The sequence below is a fragment of the Rhinolophus sinicus genome, chromosome 3 (assembly GCF_057876585.1).
Source record: "Rhinolophus sinicus isolate RSI-liver-muscle chromosome 3, RSI-T2T, whole genome shotgun sequence".
Lineage (NCBI taxonomy): Eukaryota > Metazoa > Chordata > Mammalia > Chiroptera > Rhinolophidae > Rhinolophus > Rhinolophus sinicus.
In genome coordinates, this window is record NC_142503.1 from 82,997,835 (window position 1) to 83,020,293 (window position 22,459).

At 34.2% G+C, this 22,459-nt stretch overlaps 1 pseudogene; it reads left to right on the plus strand.

Annotated features, from left to right (window-relative positions):
* The window catches only part of LOC109445559 (vesicle-associated membrane protein-associated protein B/C-like), a 50,770-nt pseudogene extending 32,638 nt beyond the window's left edge, over positions 1-18,132 (plus strand).
* Positions 18,133-22,459: the final 4,327 nt, after the last annotated feature.

Genomic DNA, 22,459 nt, shown 5'->3' on the forward strand with positions numbered 1-22,459 from the left:
TTAGTATTCCCTGTTTTAGTAACTGGCATTACCATCAAGTAGTAACCTGAATCAGGGTCTTGGGCAGTCTCTCACAGTTGCTTTGTACTCACAGCCAGGCTCCAGTTATCCCATACCCAGCTAATTGCTCCATCCTGTCTTTTACCCCCTAAAGACTTCTATATTACATGTTCTTTTCCCCAGTTGTTATAACTATCATGCTAGTAGTAGTCTGAAATATTAAAATGTGCCCCTACTTCTCTCTCAGCTATAATTGGTAGATACATTGCTCTCTCCTAAAAAGAAAATGAAATGAAGTCTGATTTCATCACTCTCTGGCTTTAAAGTGCTTCCTTCAATGGTATTTCCATACCTTTAGGACAGTTCAACTTCCTGGCAATGTCTTGCGGTGTCTGATGTAATTTCCCCATCTCTTTAGACTGTCTATCTCCATGCTAGCTTTCTGTACTGTAGACAACTAAACTATATAGTTTTTTGAGCTTCCATGCATTCTTTTGGCACTGGCTTTACCCACACTATATGTTTACTCTCCTTCCCAAAGCCATCTGGCCAGCTCTTGTATATCCTTTAGGTGTTTCCTGAGTCCAAAACTCATGCTTTCACATTCAGAGCTGGGCACAGAATCTGGAACAAGGTAAGTAAACATATTTCATGTTCAGGTCTCAATAAATATCTATTGAGTGTTTTCTTTTCTTGCCTCACAATGTCATACAAGGCTCTCATTAGACTTTTCTTCACATTTGTCATTTTATATGTATATTGTCTCGTCAAGTATATCCAAATATGTGGAATTCTATTCCTGCAGTCTTGCTTGTTTGACCTTCTTAGGTTGTCCTCCTGCAAGTAGGTTTAAGGATTTATCATTTTATAAATACTATTATTGTAATTGCTAATGCGAATAGCAACAGTAATATAATATAAATTATAACATCAATATTCAGTGAGTAATTATTATGTGCATGATTCTTTGTGGTAAAATTATATTGTGTATTCCTTTACACAAATACAATGGATATAGTGCAAATGTGTAATTGAAAGGATTGAGGGAACAGCACTAAATAGCCTCTAGAGGGATGCAATTAGTAACTGAAGTGTCAAGTTGGACTTTAATGTTCATTTTGTTTTGTTTAAAATTTTTACACGATAATCAGTTCAATTAGTATTTGTGCAATTAAAAGAAAAGACAAATCGCAAATGGGACAGCCAATGAATTGGATAATATATCCTTGGATTTAGGATTTAAAAAAAAATACATTTAGGATAAATAGAAAATAGGAAACATCTTGGAAATGACAAGAACTTGCCATCATTAATTTAAAGCAATATTTTTCCAGAACTGTGCTAAATTTTTATATTAATTTTTTTCAATTTTATTCTATGAGGTAATGTCATTGTTTAGAACTGTATTCAAGTTAAGGTAACCTTTAAAAAAAATTAAGAGTCGTAGCTAGCTCTTTTTTGTTGTCATAGCTTAATCATGTAATCATTAAACTCAAGAGATACCATACAGGATACTTTGCACAGAACTGAGCAGAAAAGAAGGAAAACAAGCCTAGCCATTACATTTTCAGAAATCCAGATCAAGGCAGTCCAAGCCCTCTGTTAGTAGATGAGAAAAAAAACTATTATAACAACCTGTTGTCATAGCACAGCACAACTTCACCTCAGGAGCACTGGAAAGTTGACTTATGTTGAAAACATACAAACAAACAAAAAAATGAGTTAAGAGCACATAAATGAAATAAATAATTTTTATTTACAAAGAAGGGATTTAAACTTGAGGGTAATGATAAGTAATTCCACCCTTTGATGTGTTTTCCCACCTTTGTTACTAATAGATGTGCAAAAAGGTAGGTCAATAACAAGATAGATGATTATTCTGCCTCAGTCCATTCTATATTTGTTGGTATTGATTACTTTGTGTTCTGCCAATCAATATTATTGATTCACATCATGAGTAGGAAAATAATTATCTTTAACAGTAAATTCTTTGCTAAAATATCTGACTGAAAGTATTTCAATATCAATTATGACCTATGGTAAATTCCTTCTTTTATATGTTTACATCAATGTTTTTCTTCATTTCTATAATAATTTTTGACCCTATATAATTGCATTCCTAACTCTAGTCACCATAATTTTTCTTTAGGAGTAGAATTTGCATTTGTGGTATTAGTTATTGATTTGTAATGACTGCACTTTATTGGTTGAAACTCAGAATTAATGTGCATAATTAAGAGAGGCACATGTTTTAAAAGATAACGTATTTGCTGAAATTAAATTGTAGTTCAAAATGATCTATTTAATTATTTTCATTTACTTTTTTAATATCTGAGATATACTTGTTTTGGAAAATGCATTTAAATTCAAATGAATTATATGTAATAATTTTTGAAGACCTATTTGTCCTTCTGAAAAGTCATTGTTTACATGGATTTCGTGATTTTAAAAAAAAATTGAAACAAACAAGTAGTCTCATTTTCTTGTTTGACATAGACCCTGCTATTTTAAAATGTTTGTTTAAATAAAACTCTAGGGACCCACAGGAAACTGCCAAGAGATTACCTAAATCATTCAAAGTACACATTTTCATTCTAATATATTTACTTTGATAGAGAAAAATCCAAATGACATGATTCTTTTTATTCAACATTTCCTCAGAAAATTCTCTGCATACAGTATAATCCATTTGACTGCTCAAGGTTTGATAGCCATGTAATTTGTACCTACTCATTTTTTTGTGCACTGATGGAGCAATTTTAGCATAGTCCAGATATTAAATCTTCGAATACTTCTACTATAATATTTTAAAAAGTCAGTTTGAAATATTAAGCTGTATGTAGGTCTTTATTTATAATTACTGTAGGTATGTCCTCAATATATAAAATTATATTATTTCTTCGTATCCTAGGAAATTTAAATTATTCCTCAGTTATACAGTTCAACTTAAAAAGTATTTTCATTTAAAATGTGTTATTTCCTCTCTTGTATAAATTATGTTATGTTATAAAAATAATACTAAATAGCCTATGTTATCAAGTTAATCACTTCTGATTTGGTGTATTTCTCTTGTTTTATTTAATATGTGATTTCTTCAAAATGTGATTATGTGTTTTCTCAGGAAATCAAAAGAGCATTGTTTCTTTACATATACTTTCTAATTTATAAGGATATAAAACAACAGAATAGGAATCTTAGAGGGACTTCTTTAAGATGGGAAGGGGTTAAGGATAGGCGAAAGGGGAAGGTATTAAGAAGTACAAATTGGTTGTTATACAGTCGTCATGGGGATATAGGGTATAGCTTAAGGAATATAGTCAATAATATTGTCATAACTACTGTGTTTCCCCGAAAATAAGACCAAGCTAGACTATCAGCTCTAATGCGTCTTTTGGAGCAAAAATTAATGTAAGACCCGGTCTTACTTTACTGTAAGAATGGGTATAATGTAATGTAATATAATATATAATATAATATAATATAATATAATATAATATAATATAATATAATATAATATAATATAATATAATATAATATAATATAACAGGTATAATATAATACAATACAATACCTGGTCTTATATTAATTTTTGCTCCAAAAGATGCATTAGATCTGATTGCCCGGCTAGGTCTTATTTTCGGGGAAACAGGGTAGGTATGGTGCCAGATTTGTGCTAGATCTATCAGGGTGATAGATGGGAATGGAGTTGGGGGCAGGATGAAAAATGTGAAGGTATTAAGAAATACAAATTGATAGTTAATACTGTATGGAGAATATAATAACAATGTTGTAAAGATCATGTAAGGTGCCAGATGGGCACTGGACTTTTAAAGGGGATCACTTTATAGACTGTGTAGATGCCTGACCAATGTGCAATACAACTGAAGCTGACGTATAATAATATTAAATGTCAACTATAACTAAATGTCAAATATAACTAAATTAAATGTCAACTATAACTTGTCATAGGGAAGACTGTTAATGGTATTGTCACAGCTATATAAGATGTCAGAGGGATAGTAGCTTAGAGGATGGGTTATCACTTTATAACGGGTTTAAATGTCTAGCTGTTATGCTGCTCTGTACACTTGAAATTAATTTAAAAATTTTAGAAAAACAAAAACAACAGATGAAAACAACTATAAAGTGATATACATAAAATATGCATAAAGCTTCCTCTAAATATGTAATTTTAAAATTTCACATCTCATACATCTGATATTTAGAATTCGGCACCAGTAGTAGGGCAAAATGGATTATTTTGATTGGTCAGGTGACTGTTCTGATACATATCTATAGATAGTACAGATAGTTTACTGGTCTGTACATATTTTGACTATCAACTCTTTAAAACATATACATCAGTCACAACAGCAACCCTGTTGCCAGTGTGCATTTATTGAGTGCTAGTCCACAGTAGGAAGTGTGCTAAATGCTTTTTGTTCATTATTATTTAAATCTTCACAGCTACTCCTTGCCACTATAGTTAGCTCTTTTATGGGAAAACAGAAACACCAGGTATTAAGTAAGTTTTACAGAGTTACATAGATAATAAGCAGAAAGTTGAAACTCTAATCCACCATTGTTTGATATCAAAGCCATATTCTATAATCCCCGCCCACACTGCCTCTTAAAACATGTGAAATGTGTTCTTGTCCACTTAAAGTGAAATATAGTTAGTCTAATTCAGAATATTGTTAATTGTTGTTGACTCATGCAAGATAATTTTTAAACCATTTAATGGTGATTGATATAATTCATTGAAATCAATTCTATACTATTATTCTGCACTAGACTCCAAAATTGTTACTTTTTACTACATTAAAATATTGAAGAAACAGAAAATAGCTATTATTGTGTCATCTAGAGAAGCGAAATCACTGAACCAGAAGTAGTTGCAGTTCTGTTATCTACTTGACTTTGCTTGTGTACATGTATGTATTTTAAAGTAATTATTTTTCACTCTTCCTGCTGACAATTATAGAAACTTTAAAGAAATTAGACATATACATTACTTTGGGACTTCTAATATAATACTCTGTAAATATGGTGATGGCATAATCTTGATATTAATTTCAGGAAATCATTGTGTGGTATGAAAGTTTATTTATTTTTATATTGATTAGAATGGTCAGTCTAACTGTTTTGAGCTAATCCAGTAGTCCCCCCTTATCTGTGATTTTGCTTTCTGAAGTTCACTGACCTGTGGTCAACTGCGTTCAGAAAATATTAAATCAAAAATTCCATACCATATCAATAGTTGCCTAATGCTACATCACAATACTGTCATTTAGCTCACTTCATCTCATCACATAGGCACTGTATCACCTCATACCATCACAAACAGAAGGGTGACTACAGTACAATAAACAGTTTGAAAGAGAGACCACATCCACATAACTTTTATTACAATATATTATTATAATTCTTCTATTTTGTCATTATTGTTCATCTCTTACAGTTTCTAATTTATAAATTAAAATTTATCATTGGTATGTATGTATGTATAGAAAAAACATAGTATATGTAATGTTTGGTACTATGTACAGTTTCAGGCATTCAGTGCAGGTCTTAGAACATATTCCCCTGCAAATAAGGGGGGAATTACTATATTGATTTTCTAAGTTTGGGGTTTATGGTATCCACTCCTATGTATGAAAGTTATTATAGATATTATTAATAAGCAGAATAAAATTTCATAAATATTTAACACTAAAAGCATATATTAATAAAAATTAATAGTGAAAAATCTGAATTTACAATACTGTATTTCATGAACAAAAAGTGAGAAGTGGAAGTGTTTAAGAGGTGAGTAATAATATGCTCATTTCTTTGTCTTATATAATTGGCTGGTCATAGGATGTGCACATGGAGAGCGACAGTTTATTTTCCTTCAGATTCAAACTAGAGAAATACAGGTTTAAGTATTGTGATATAAATTAGCATTTTTGCTACGACGTTCATCTCTAGTTGAATGATATTTCCATGCTACTGACTGTGGCATTTGACTTTACCCCAAGAGCTCAATGTTCCAGAAAGGAAGTTTTGGAAAGCAAATGTACATTTTTCTGTATTTTTGTGTTTTTCAAGAATGAATAACAATAGGAAATTTTTATACTTTAATCATTTATTTTAATAAAATGTAGCATCCTTACTGTATTTACTTAAAAATATAAATACTATATTTATTTTCTGCGGATTTTTGACACATTTTGGAGAACAATCTTGAAATCAATTAATGCAATGAAAAGGTTAATAACATTTAGTTGTGCCAAATGTTATGTTCCAAAGTAGATAATAGGGAAGATGTACTTCACATTAAAAATGAGCACAAAAATAGTTTTAAAAAACAGAAATTCTAAAGATAACCAAAGAAAGGCCATATTTACCGCAAGTGACAATAATTACATATTAACATTAGAAATTAAAGTTAAAATTTTCAAATCTTGTTTAAAAACAAAGCTAATTGATTTTTAAAGAATCACGTAGAAATGTAATGGTGTAGTTTAAAAGTAAAACATGAAAAGAGATACAAAAGATAAACATGTAAAAGCAACGGGTATTACAGTTCTAACAGAAACTTTAACTAGAAATAAAAAAAATCATTATATTAAACCAAATAGAACATCGTATAATAATGAAAACAATGTAAAATTCAGTATAGCATTTATTCATCAAAATGCACATCATCTAAAATAGCTAAGGATAAACAGACGTTCAAAAGGTTATTAAAAACAGAAATTTACTGTGAAATTTTAATCGTTTCTCTCTCTTCAATATCAAGTTTGCAAAATAATGTATATTTTATATGGCTATGTATGCTTATATTTTATATCATTATCATCATTATTATTAAGGGTAGTTAATTACATTTTATAACCAAAGGAGATAATCTTTATTCTTTTCAAAATCTAAGCTACTATTTATAAGTAAAATAAGTATATTCAATCAAATTACGACTTCCATATTTTATAAATAATAAAACTATATAAGCCGTAATTTATCATAATATTATAACACTATAGTTTAATTTTAAATAATAACAAAAAGTTATACAACTACAAAAGAAAATAAAACTCACAAATTAAAGAAATATTAATAGGTAGAAACAAAAATTATGGAATGTGTAAATTGATGATAGAAAAACAATATCTAAGAAAATCTATAGAACATCGTATTAATAATTCACATAATGTTCATAACTTTAAGAAATTTAGATTATTCAAATGAAATATTGAAGCTGAATTATCTCAGCTGTAGGTACATATTAGATTCATATGAAGAATCCCACCTGAAGCTGGTTAAATTAGAAACTCTGCGGATGGATCTTAGCATCTGTAGTTTTTATTATTGTTGTTTATTTTATAAATACCGAGGGTGATTCTACTGTATAGCAAAGGTTAAGAAAAGGCAATCAAAACATCATAATAAGATGTTAAAAATAATGCAAAAACCTGATTTAAAGTAGAGGAATAAGACAAGCAAAGGATGAATTTAATTTATTAGAAAACATAAAGTAATACAATTGAAAAATAAATCTATAAGCTCTTTACAAAAAGATCAATGAAACAGATACACTACTCAAGAATCCAGTTAATAAATAGAGAAAATGAAAATTGAAATTAAAATAATATAAACAATTAGTCAAAGGGGATATTATACTAAGAGATTTCATAAAGGCCTTGAATAAAATTTACATATTTCTGATTGTAAAAATATTTTTTGTAAAATATTAGCATGCATGTATTCATTAATGTGGTAGTTTAAAATCAACAAACAGAAATTAATCATATATGTATTTACCAATTAAACATGAATGCTTTTTAAAATCCTTCAAAATATCAACTACAAAGCAATAAAAATCAGAAAAAATGTTCAAGAATTATATAAATGAAAATATAATATTTTATTTCAAAACCAAAGAAAACCTGAATAATTGAGTACTCCTTTGTTCCTGGATAGGTAGGCTTCATTGTCAAAGAAATTAATACTTTCTTAAATTAATCTATAAATTTTATATAACTCCAATGAGATAATTGTTTAAAATTCAGTGAATTCAAAATTCCATCTGAAAATAGTAAAAAAAAAAAAAAGGATAAAAGAGAACACTTGGAACTTATTGGAACACATGGAACTTTTTTAAAAAGAAGAATAAGATGGAAGGACACATACTCTCACATATTAAAAACATTATCAAATTACAATAAGAACAACAAGATGGTAATATGTGAAAAATGGGTGTTTGCTGGAGCATAAAAAAAGTCCAGAGTGGATGTCATTTGTGGTGCATGATAAATTTGGCATCTGAAATCAGTGAGGAACCTTTAATAAACATTTATGTTTTTCTCTCATACATTTAATCCCAGGTAAATTATACATATGATTATAACAATTTACAAAATGAATATAAAGAACATATTGGAAATATTTATCTGATCAATGTTGGAAAATAACTTTCTAATCATAAAAGCAAGAGTAGTCTATGATTCTACTTAGAATGTGGAAGCTGACAAGAGAGGGTCCCTCCCCCACTAACAAGAAAAAGACAGATAATTTAAATACATAATTTCATAAAGCCAATCAATGAACTGAGTCACAAGACAATCAATTGAATTTGAAAGGATGACTGGACTTTCAGAGGAAAGACAGGACACAAGAGAAGTTTTTGCCTTTTGGAGAACACAGAGGAAGAGGTGGCAGTCATAAAAGGCAATATGATTTATTTCACTGTAGGGAATGGGCATAAAAATGCAATTTAATAAGTGGTATTAATGTATGCAAGTTTCCATAAGAAAACAGTTAAATGCCCAGGAAATTAGAATTCACAAAGGATATGAGATTTTTAAAGGTCAGGATTCAGTTATAGAGAACAAAATACAGTCTGGCTAGTTTAAATAGAAAGAGTCTTGATACTGTATACTTAAGTCATGTGCTAAATCTTTAGGAGAGGTGAAGAAACAAGTGGGCCTTTTAGAAATGGCCCCCAAAGCCATACTCCAGGTCTGAGCCACTGGACAACTGCATCTCCTTCCATGATCATGAATCTGCCTAACTGGAAAGTTTCACCAGTAGCTCCTGGAACTCAAACAGTTCAGCACGCTGCAGGCAAGAAGCAGGAATTGACTATTATAGCAGTGAGCATCATCCACACCAGTAAATGTAATACCCATACCTGTGACAGCCATGAAGCCAATAAGTATACATTGCAACTGCTGCTAATATTATCCCAGGAAAAAGAATTCCACCCAGATCTTATTTGCCAGTGAAAATCGAAAAAGGAAGTTAAATCTTTGTCTCCCTTCTGACATCCAAATTTGGAGTCCATCTGATAGATAGATCCCAGCTCCCTTCTAGCCACATTGCTGGCTGCAATGGGGTTTAGAAAATGTGGCTTTTAGCTTGCCAGTCTCTGGGGAGGAGGCTTTTCCATTACAAGGAGCATGGGGTGGTTGGTTAGCATCTTTTCACCATAGACACTATCATAATGTTTGCACTGGGCCTTAAAGAACAAATTGGAATGTTCCAGGAGGGGAAACTGGAAGGAGATTTTAGGTAAAGGAAGAAAAAGTTTGCAACAGTAAAGAAGGAAACTAAAAAAAAAAAAAAAAAAAAATTAGAGTTGATTCTCAAGAAGCATAAACAGATTGGGTGACTGAAAATGTTCGGGTGGGTGGGGAATGAAAAGTTTTTGAGTACCATTTTGTCTCATCCAGCACAACACAGGCAGTGAGGGAACAAGAAGGGGGCGGTGTTAGGTTAAGTTTAAGAAAGAAAGAAAGAGACTTAATGCTGTTAAATCACAGAGGGCCAAGGGTCTCACAGTCTTTGAAGGACTGGAGCCCAGAATCGGGCCGACTGGTGGCTTTTATTGATCATACAAGGAAGTAACATTGTTTTTTCCACTGTCTGTGAGTCTCATACATCATATAAGAAAAACGGTTCAAACCAATCACCCTTGCCTGCAAATGGCTGGAACAGAAAGTCCCATGATGTCTTAACAATAATGGTATGTTCCTCCTTAGGGACAGGTTTTTCGTATGGAAACTTAATTATAGGGTAAAGAAGGAGAGCTGATGTTATCGTCTCATTGACTCATTTCCCTAGCAGGTTATGGGAAGGAGTTTAGCCACATAGGCAGAAGCTCTCCTTAGCTGGGGGAAGGCGGGGGCTGTCCCCTCCCTCCTCTATTGACCCTGTGAATTCTCCTGGTGGTCCCCACAGGGTTCCGCCTGGTTTGGGTTGTTTCTCACACAGAAATCTTACCCGTCATTGGCTGGCAAACCATCTTTTGGGGACCAGGCAGAGAGACCTGAGGTGCAAGCACGCGGATGAAACAAAGTCCCAGAAAGGCACAGTCTCACAGACTCTTCTTTCCTTTGGGAAAGGCACGAGGGGACAGTCAGCTAGGCTGCTGTGTGACGACACCATTTTATAGTAACTGGGTTTTGCTTTAGGAGAAATGGGGATCTTATAGAAGTCTTTAAAACAAACAAAAAGTGCTGAATCTTACTTTAAAAAGAAAATTCATGCAGTACTAAAGATCAAAGAATTTTAGTGGTTTTTAATGTTCTTCCTACAAGGATCTTGATGTACTCATGCATATTTGAGCTCCCCAGCATGAAATCCAGGCTTTGTGGAGAAAGAATGTCAATCATATGTTTGTACTTGGCCAGAATGTCATACAACATAGTTATAATTTTAAAAACATCATCAACAACAATAAAAGCCTAAAAACTGAATGTAGGTTTACCCAATATAGTGTGTGTGTGTGTGTGTGTGTGTGTGTGTGTGTGCACACTCTGTATTAAATGAGCTCAGAAAAACAGAATCATAAACCAGTTAGAAAAATTCCTTAGGAAAACAAATTTGGGGGTTATTGAGTTAAACATATTCTCATGGTTTACTGAAAAATGCTCAGATTTTATAAACTAATGTGCAATTTGAATCTTCATGTCGATGACATTATGCATTGTTTTTCACAATTATTTGACAAGAGAAGTATACTTTCTTACAGCATTTGGGAGGATTAGTGTTTCATGGAACAGATTTTAGATATACTGACTTAAAGTCAAGGAATTTCTCAATTATTTCCAGACTCCTTGGGAAATAATATGTTTGAATAATTTGGGTTAAGTCATCATTTAGTTTATCTTTGGATATTTGTATTCATTTTTAATGTGCTTCCCTTGAGCATTTACAAAACTAGGCAGTTCTTAATTTAACTTGGCAGCTGGGACAGAAAGATAGCATGCACAAATAAGTTTATAGATTATTTTTAAAAACATCTTTTATCCATTTTCTTTACACCTCCCCACATAATAAACATCTTTTTCTAAGAAATGAAAATCTTGTAAAATTTGCAGTGTTTATTCTCTTTTCTTATGCTTACCTACTAGGATTTAAAAAAAAAAAAAAAAAGTGCTGTAAATGGCTGAGAACTAGGAAATTGGACAAATGGAACAAAAACTTTCAAAACCCATAGGTGGAATTTGATCCTAATTATTTTGAATTATTAAGAATACTAATTTAAATATATATGGAAATGAGGTAGAGTTGATATTTCAGCAAATGTCAAAACAAAAATTGCTAACATGAAGTTGAGAAAGATAAACAAGTAAGGAAGACATTATTCAAGCTTATTGCAATAGGGTGAAGCGGCCAGAATTCAACCTGAGCTAAACTTTACCTGAAACATAATGCTGCAGATCTTTTAAGAGCGAGGTTGGGAAGCTCATAGGGCATTCTTTTTGATAACTGGCTTTACTAGAGGAAAAATAAACGTTATCTTATTTTCATCATAGGAGGTAGTTTTACAACTTGGAGCCAAGTCATTCTGACAAAGTTAGGCTCCTGTCTTCCCACAGAAACTGGGAGAGAGGGGTTCTGTCTTCCCTGATGATTACATTTCAAAGAGATGACTCCTAGGTCCTTGAGAAAGACATTGGCAGGTTGTAAAACTTACAAAGGAAGCCTTTAAAAAGATTTACATCTAAAGAGGCAGTGAAAGGATTTACAACTAAATGCTTTCTAAAGTAAATGTTCGAAGAAAAAAGGAGGTCAAGGCTCTGTAATCAGGAAGAAGCCTGTCTAAAGTTTCATCAAGCTGAGGGGAAGATTAGGCACAAAATATAACCAGAGATGTTGAGTGTGAAATTTTCTGGACATTTTCACAATATTAGGTTTTAAACATACACATCACCAGATACACAGATCAGTAGAAGAATATCTCTTCTTAGGGACTGGACAAAACCAATACTTTTACTCTGTCTCTGTTTCCAAAGGAGTCTGTTCACTAAAAAGGCGAGCAGCAAGGGACATGCTTTTATGCCTCTCCTTTGAAATTGCTCTCTGAAAAAAATTTTTTTTAAATGTAAGAGCCATCATCATCCTAAAATTCCTACTGCAAAGGAAAAATAGCTACACACTAATACGTAACACTTAATTTCAAGTTATGTGATTGTTCACAGTAGAAAATATATATAAAATGGATTTTTTCCCTTTCTATTATTTACTCTGGTTTCCTAATTTCCCCATGCCTAATTAGCCAATACTTACAAATGAGGGCACATTTCATAGTTTGTCATATCTCCTTTATTGGTACTTCCTAGCATAAATACTTTTGGAAACGTCAGGGTTATCTCATATGAGCATATGTCTGGTCAGCCATCTTTTCACTTTTTTTACACAACTTCTGCCATTGAGTTTACTTTTCCACCTAGGCTGTGTTTCACTGCACCCTTAAGGCTGTTCAACTGCTGGATGCAGGTACTATTTTACGTAGGTGCTGTGGTCTTAACCAGGACTATTAAAAATTCACTGATGTTCTCAAGACGATGTTTGTGATTAACTGGTACTTCTGATTTTCTTCTTTTTGCATAAAGTTATTTTATGCCACATGTACTCTCGCATATAACAGAGTGTTGAGTTAACATTTTCCCATATTTATGAGTGGTTCTTCTCAATAGGACTCACAGGGAAGTCTGTGATGGAAGGAATATTATATTGATTGCACGGATATTATATTGATTGCACGGATATTATATTGATTGCACTTCTTAGCATTCTTCTCCACTCTTGAGGCTTTAGGAGTGTGTTATGCTTGTCACATCCGGTTCCCTCTTCTTTCAGGAGGAGCTCTTTCCAAGAATCTCATTAGATACTTATGCACACAGATTTCTGGCTGAACAACCCCACACATTTTCTTGACTATACTCAGACACATTTAATCTCCAGGTTAGGTTTAATCTGGGATCTATAATATTTGATTTTTGGAGTATAGATTATTTTGCTTGCTCGTTTTTTTTTTTTTCTCTTAAATTCCATTAATTCAAGTGTGTCCAATTACAGTCCCCAAAATGTAATCATTTTAAGTAGGCATGTAAGTTTCAGTTCTACTTTACATAAATATTACACACAATTTTCAGAAATATTTAGAACATTGGTATATTTTACAAGTTACAACAAAGTCATGGCCCACGTACTACTCACCTGCATTTGCAAACTGCTGTTTTGCTATTTCTTTCAAGAAAATGCTATCTTTTGTCAGTCTAGGCACTTAGTTACACTAGTGAACAAAATAGACTACAATTCTTGTCCCCATGAAGAATATCATATGAAAAAAAATAAAAGATTAAGAATTTGTCTTCCACATATGAGTATGTGCCAAATATTCTCTATTGTTTCTTTTGGACTTATCATGTTCGTAAATGTTTTTATGAACACAATAAAATTTTTATTTCCTTATAATTAACTGTGACAGCCTCTTTACTTAAATGTTGGTTCTTTTCACAGAAACTGTCACTTAATCTTTGAAAAAAAAAAAAATCTGTTTTTCCTAAATAGAAATTCATGGTAAGGAGACAAGACAGTGAAAAAGATTTCAAATGTAAGAATCCATGCTCCACCACGAAAAAAACTGTGTACTTGATTACTGTGACTCTGTTTCCTCATCTGTAAAATGCAGCTAGTCATAACTTCTTGAAAGGGTTGTTGCAAGAATCAAGGAGCATAATAATTATGATCATGGCTGCTAATATGCCTGGGACTTAGGACTTAATGACATTGATTGTATTTCCTTGTTACTCTGACTCTCAAAATTTAAGTCTGGCTATTTGTGAATCAAAATTGTGTCAAACTTAAGAAAACTAGTAAAATTTAAATAAAAATGGCCCTACCAAATTTAAACCCTGTCTTTTCTAACCCCCTTCATACTTAAATTTTGAACAAAACACAGATCACCTTATGTCTTGTGTTACATTTATTACCTTCTTATCTCATGGCTCCTACTATAGTATGAAATCCTTGATGGTCATAAATATATCAGAATCATCTCTATGTTCTAAAGAGTGCCCTCGGAAAGGGGTTTGCCCAAAGTACATTCTAAAGAAGCAATTTCTGTATTTTTAATTTGTGGATGTAGCCCTCTAAGTTTACATAGTTTTGCCCCGGTAATATACTGTTAAAACAATAAGAGTATGCCCTTTTTTACAGTTTATCTGAAATAATTGATGACATTCACCTTTAAAAGATATTCTCAAGTTCTGTTTTCTACAATTTAGCTTTTAATTTTCAATATTTCCAAATGCACACAAACATAAATCTCATTTCTTTCTGTATACCCAGGAGTCTCTTAAATATATTGCTTCTGTTGTAAGGGACAACCAAGATAAATTATATTACATTATTATGCATGACAGAGCAACAGAGCACCGTTGGGCCCAATTCATTCAACTTCTACATGTCTTTTATGAGCTTTCCCACATAGAAGCAGGAGATTTAAATACTCAGAAAGAGTTATGTATCCCAACTATATAAATTCTCTTTTTTTAAGTGGAACACCGTCTTTGCCACATACAGCCTCATCAACCATGTGTCTCAGGGGTAAATAAATCATCAAGGAAATCAAGTTGTAAAGATTTTCACTTCACTAAGTAATAGCACTCATAGGGAAGAAATTCTAAAAAGTTTCCAAATATGCCAGATGCATATGAGAACATTTAGGAGAAATCACAACCAGTGACTCCCTTAAGCCTCATTTTACTTCAGGTTAGCCAAACAGAAACCTTTCTCTGAAAAACAGGCAGTCAGATCAGAAAGCTGTGAGTAGTTGGATGCTATTCTCACCCTCCTTCTGACTTAGGTCATTTCAGCAAGTTCTTTAATGATTCTATGCTCTTTTTATCCCTTCCAGAAAGCCAGGATTGAAAATTGGGTGTCTTCCATTAAACAGACAGAAAAACAGTGAAGAAGGCAGTAGGTTTCAGTTTCCTGTGAAAAAAGTCAATGACTGATAATAACATGAACAGTATGTAAATTTAGACCTCTTGGGCTGCCATCTAAAAGACTGAGGAATGCAATACTTTGGACACAAGAGTCTGAAAACACAGTAGGAAAGGTATGATTACTAAAACTGGCATAATTGATTGTCTTCAAGTTTTTATTAATTTGATTCCTTTTCATAAATTGACCACACCTATCCTGCCTTCCAGCAATGGCAAGAACAACAAGGGTTTAGGGGAAATTATTGTTTAAAGAAAAGGATAATGGATGGTTTACAATAATTAGATTTGTTAGTCTGATCGTGATGTTTCACCACAACTGAGCCTTATACCAGGGTATAAGAAAGAGAGAAGAAAGTATTTTTCAGTTTAGAGAAAACTGGGAACCAGGGCACACAGGCTATGATGTCAGTGCTGAGAAAGTTCTCTTGCTTGAGACACTGCTGCACTTTCAAGAAAGCCACAAAAACATGATTGAGAATTAGGAGAAGTAACTAATATTTATATATTGACCTCATCTTGTTCTTTAATTCTGGTTACCTATGAGGCAGGTCTCATTGTTACTCTAATTTTGCAGATGAGGAGATGGAGACTCAGAAAAGTTAAAAGAAATTGTCAAAGTTCAATACCAATTATTTTTATATTTAAAACTTGGTTCTCTTAATAGCACAGTCCAAGTTCTTCCTCACTGTCCAGTAGCATTGCTTTTTTAAAAGTCACAGAGTACATAAAGATACAGCTCTAAGTGAATAGTTGTTTAGAAAATATAAAATGCATACTAAAAGTAGTGATTGGCTCTTTTGTGAAAGGATGAGACAGTCTATCCAAATTCAACATAATATCAAAGATGCATATTTTAAAAATGAACTGATGGAAAAGTAGAGAAACCCCTCACCCTTGACCCCTGCAACTTGTAGGCAGATACCTGCCTGCACCCAATGTGGGGACAGAGCCCCAGAGAGTAGTTTACAGGCTCTTGGCCTCACGTGGAGGGGTACTGGCTCGGGTGGTGGATGGCCTTCGGCTGTGGCTGATTGGTCGTCGGCTGTGGCTGGTTAGCCGATTGGCCGCTGGTATAACTGCTGTGGCTACGAAGGATTGCCGAGGATTGCCGAGGAGCCGAGCAGAGCCGAAGAGAGCGGAAGAGGAGGGCCGAAGACAGAGGAACAGAGGAGAGAGTGGAGGAGAGTCGTTGTCGGTCGGTTGGCGGAAAAGCAGACGGCAGGTTGGCGTCCGGTGGGCCCAGACTCCAGTGAGACTGTGGTGGTATGACTCCCCTACCTATGGCTCCATGGGTGTTCCTTTTCGGCCTCACCATATCCAGCGTTCTTGTGTGGGGAGCGGGAGCAGAGACCCTGCAGGCCGCCCCGCCTGAAAGATGGCGCTGCGAGAAGGCCTCCGTGCACGACAACCCCTCAGTGACTACTGGCAGCTCCCTGCCCCCTTTTCTGAATTTAAAGGGGGCACAGCATTATTGCCTCCCCCGCGGGTGACCGCTCAGAGGTCCCTGCCAGAGGTGCCCAGCTGCTGAGAAACAGGGCAAAGGCAGAGCAAGTCCTGAGCCTCACGCTGCAGCACCAGATCAAATTCTGAGGTCCATTCACTGACATTGTCACCACCAGCCTAAAGCTCGGCAACCCAACAGACCCAAATGTGCGTTTTCAAGTGAAGATCGGGACGCAATGTGGGTACTGTGTTAGGCCCAACCGTGGGATCAGTGATGCAGGGCCAGCAATGAACATATCTGTGATGTTACAGCCCTTTCATTATCCCGGTAAGAAAAGTAAACACAATGTTTATGGTTCAGTCTATGTTTGCTCCAATCGACACTTCTGATACTGAAGCGATATGAAAGGAGGCAAAACTGGAAAACCTTATGGATTCAAAACTTAGATGTGTGTTGGAATCGCTAGCAGAAATGATGAACCACATGATGTAGAAATAAATAAAAGTATATCCACAACTGTGTCGGAGACAGAAACACCAATGGTGTCTAAATCTCTTGAGTTCTTCTTTGGATGACACTGAAATTAAGGTTATGAAACAAGGTAAGAGGCTGCAAGGTGAAGTTCAGAGGCTACTGGAGGAGAACAAACAATTCAAGGAAGAAGATGGACTTGGGATGAAGAAGACAGAGCAGAGCAACAGCTGTTCCTGCCTTAGCCATGGCTGGGGGGAGGGCCTCAGCACGTGGCTACCGCGCTGCAGGGTTTGTTCTTCTGGACGGTCGGTTTAATCTTAGGGAAGGAAGATCTCATTGCAGAGGCAGTGTGCGAAGGATGGTCAATTGGATTGTTGGATCCTCCATAAAAATTAAAACCCCATATAATGGGATTTAAATTATCATAACCCTGTATAAAAAGAAATTGATATACGATGCTATCTCGCAGGTCTTACCTTTAAATTACCTGTCCCTGTGTATGTGAGTGCTCGGACACACACACAGACACACACAAATAAACTATCTTTTGGAAAGTTAATAGTGAATATTTACTAAATGATTGGGGGCAAAGAATAGTCTTTATTAATAACAAGGGAAACCTTGATTAAATAATGGCATGTTGTATCATTTTCAGCATGTGTAACCTTGGTACATGATGTCAGAAAATCCTCTCTTAAAACCCGACACTGTTCCCCGCGGGTTGGTGCGGGCCGCCAGGAGCCAGCACAGTGGGGAGTGCTGTTACTGCCACATAGTAACCCCCCACGATTCTCACTCACTCCTCGGGATTGTGTTCCATGTGCTGCCCTGGACATCAGTTCCTTGGGACTGAAGAACAGTCAGAAGTGGAAACAAATTGTGCTGTGGCAGCATCAGATGTGCTCTCAAGAGTGGGAGGTGCATGTTGACTGATTGACCCAACACTTTGGAAATTAAAATCAATTCTTTGTTCTCTTAAAGGGACGAAGCTAAATTACTGTTGGTTCATGTATTGAGATTGAACTCTTATTCAGAGATGTTTAATGCATATTTAACTTATTTAATGCACTTTATCTCATGTTTTCTTATTATCATGAGATTAGAATTAATGCTGTGGCCTAAAAATCACCTGTGCTACCTAATATAGGTGGGTGAAACTGGCATTGCTGCTGGAGAGCTTTGGGCTCCTCTTTGGAGGTTCTGGGCTCTACATATATATGTAGGTATGGCTTCCTTGATAGATGTTGGAGAACAGTGGCCAGGAAGTATTTTTCTGTGTAAATAAACAACTTTGACAGAGAGGGAGGTTTTAGTGTGACAGCAAACTCTGTGTTACCCTTTTTAATGGAGAAGAATAGCCGATCTTCCATATTGTTCTTTCACTGCCTGTCCCTCAACCACCACTCAGATTTCCAGCACATATGCCTCTGGTCTGGTCCTGAACTTTCCTGCATAGCCCTAGCTTTGGATCAGGGTGAGTGAGTCAGGCAGCAGAGTAATTAGGAGAGAGGGAACCAAATAGGTGGGGGTGGGGAGGGAATGCTAGAGGGTGTCTTCAGATAATCTATCAAGTAGTAATTGAGAGTTTGTGAAGTAATTTTAAGCCATAAAAGACTAATCCAATTCTGTTTGACTATGTAGCATCTTAAAAATAAAAAAATAAAATAAAATAAAGCCCTAAAATTCAGAGTTAAAAAAAAGTAAAGAAATAGATGTACAAAAAATGCCTTGGGTATTATTGAAATAGTCCATTTAATTGGGTTCTTAGTCTTCTAAAAGCTAAACCGAACACTTTAGTTGCATTAAAAGAAAATATGCAAGCTTACACATAGAGAAGTATTTCTTCCTAATATTAAATTACTAGAGTATTTTTTGGCTGTTTTATTCTTTATAGAGAGGACATTGGGAGTATAATAAAAAATAGCATCTACTATAATTGTGCCGAAAGATATAGTATTAAAATCCGTATTTACTTTTTCGCCTAGATGTAAAAATAAAGAGTCCAAGATACAAATCAGGGAAGCCAGTTCTTGGGAAGTTAAGATTACATGACCTCATCTTATTTCTTTATATCATCTATTTTCACACTTCCTAAAATGTGCTATAGGAAAGCCAATTTAGCAGGATGATAATAGGGGTGATTGGTTTAAAAAGCATCCCAAGATAAATAAGCTTGGAAATTCTGGGTCAAATTAAACAGTTTTATTTACTTCAGAGTGATGAGATCTTTAGTTGTGATAGTAGATACTCAAATTTTCTGGAGGTAATTCTGATGTTCAGCATTTCCCACAATCATGTGACCACACAACATTTATCATGGAGCATCTTTTGGGAATCTACTTTGGAAAGTAAAGATCTAATTTAATACTGTGGTAGAACATAGGTAATCTAGAGAATTAGCCACACATCCATGATAATTTTTCTCTAAGTGCTAATTACCACAGAGTCATGGCTGTGGCCCAAATATCCATACTCTGCGTTGTTAATTAAGTTGTGTTATAGATTCTTTAGTTACCAGATAAATGTCATGCTTTGAAAAATAGAAATAAATGCACTTGCTTTATCATCTTACCACTTTATTTCCTCAAGATCCAGAAAGATAAAGTTGTCAGACCACCAGGCTTTTTAAGTTCCTCTATTTTTTGATCATTGTATTCAGGCATTTTATCAAACACCTGATAGAGACAAAAGAATTCTGAGACATATGACGAAGAAGAGATTATTTTGTTTTGAGAAATTGTAAGGGTAGGATTATTTCTTCTATATCACATACACCAAAATTATTTTGCTAGGTAATGTACTACAGACAAATCCAAATTGGGTAGTTTACAAAAATAAAGATTTATTTCTTCCTCATGTTACTAGTTAGCTACAGGCTGAGTCTTCTGTAGTTCTATGCTGTGTGTTTCCTAGTCCAGGAGCCAGACTGAAAACAAAGCCTCTATTGTATGTCTCTTGCTTCATTGTGCCATGTATTACTACTGCTCATAGATACGGTTAAAACCAATAACAGAACTAAGCCTGACATCAGTGGGTAAAGAGATGTATCACTTCTATGGGGAAAATTTTAATTGGGGTTGGTTTTTATTCTCATAAGAAGGCACAGTTTTTTTGTTTGTTTGTTTTTCTACATAAAATTACTAATTTTGATGTAGAATATATATATATATATATATATATATATATATATCATAGGAAAGAACAGGATCTGTTGTGTGTCATGCTCAAGAAGGCTTTCACAACTTCTTATTTACACATATTTTTTTCCTTTAATCTATTTCTAGTTAATTATATTGAGTGTTTCAATTGGTTATGAGTTGATTTTTAGGGTCCGTATGTCAATTTTATTCCAACTGTATTGTGATATATAGTGTTATCTTACACATTCTTTTCATACACATTTGAAAGGCCAACTTTTCTTACATTAATTTCTAAAAAAATTTGCATTTTAAAATTTTACCTTAGCATATTTGTTTAATACTTAATAATAGCACACTATTTATCACTAACCTTTTTGCTGCAGGTTTTTATAAATGACTACACAATTTTGTAGTTACTTTTTGTCTTTTCTATATTTTTCATAATCTTGAGTCATTTGCACATTTTTTCTTCCAATAAATTTTAGAATAATCTGGTTGTTATTACAACATCTCAGTATATTTTTTATTACAATTTCAGTAATGTTACAGATTAATTTCAAGAGAAATGATGTTTCATTTGTCCCACGTTTGGTTTGGAATATTTTTCTAGTTATGGAAAATGAGCAAAAGAGTAATATAATAGGCCTAAGATATTACAGACAATATTTTGAAACAATAGATGTTTAATAATATCTTGGACCTTATGGGGCAATGCAAATATGTTGCTCCAATCTCCCATGGGGAGCATAACTTACTGACCCCAGCTGCACACCTCTGCAACCATTTCTGTCTTCACACTGTGGACATACATCCCACAGGCAGCTCCCAGCCAATGACTATGCATGGCAGAGATATTAATCAGACCCATTCCAGCAAGATGTGTACTCCTCCGATGACTAAGGAAGTCTCATTGTACTCGCCAAAAATTTCTTGAAACTTGCTACTGCAGTCCTATTTTTCCTATCCAATTCTCTTTCTTCTCTCACTGCTTCTATAGGTGTCATAACTGCATCATGGTTTGAGGCTCTCTCCTGCTCCCACCCCCAACAAAATTCTTGCACATTTAATCATGTCTTGGAATCTACTTTTAATAACTCAGACTTGTATACAGTGGGGACCTAACAAAAGTCATTCACTTTTAAGACTGTAGCTGCTATTGTATCTAAACAGTCATCAAGTGGCTTGTGTAAGTTTACATTGTTATTTTTGAATAGATATTTAGTTCCATCTAAACAGTCAGCAAGTGGCTTGTGTAAGTTTACATTGTTATTTTTGAATAGACATTTAGTTCTGTGAAAATTAATATTAACCCAATCTAATAGCCAGGATGTGAACATTTTGTTCAGGAAGACTGACTGGAAAGCAGTTCTATTTCCACGTTGCCCATTCCTATATTGCTTTTCACATCACATTCTATCTTAGATTCATGCATAGGCATGTCATTTAATGTTTGGATTTCAAAAATCATTTCCTCCTGGGTTCAATGTTGCCTTAAAAGCCAGAATTGAGAAAATAGGCAATATCTAACTTCAAATTAAGTAGAGTAGATAAAAATTGTCAAATAATTTAAAATTAACATGTATTTCAGGTTATCAAAGTTATGATCATTAAAATAGACAAAAGTACTTTAAGAATTTATTCTTCTGCCAAAAATCATACATGTTGTACATTTTTAAAGTAATATTATATCACATTTGTCATACAGATCAATAGAGAATAATTTTAGACATTGTATCATATACATGTGATATGTCTATATGATTAGATATGTTCATAATTAAATAATTATATGTTCAAGCTCAAAATCACTCACTGTGAGCCATGATTCGCATGACTCAAATCACTGGAAGAATTTTTTAAGGTTCAATCACTGTACAAATAGAGAAACAAATCTAAAAATATTTTGGCAGGCCTGGTGGCTCAGGTGGTTGGAGCTCCATGCTCCTACAGCCGAAGGCTGCCAGTTCGATTCCCACATGGGCCAGTGGGCTCTCAACCACAAGGTTGCCGGTTCAATTCTCGACTCCCGCAAGGGATGGTGGCCTCTACCCCCTGCAACTAAGATTGAACGCGGCACCTTGAGCTGAGCTGCCACTGAGCTCCCAGATGGCTCAGTTTGT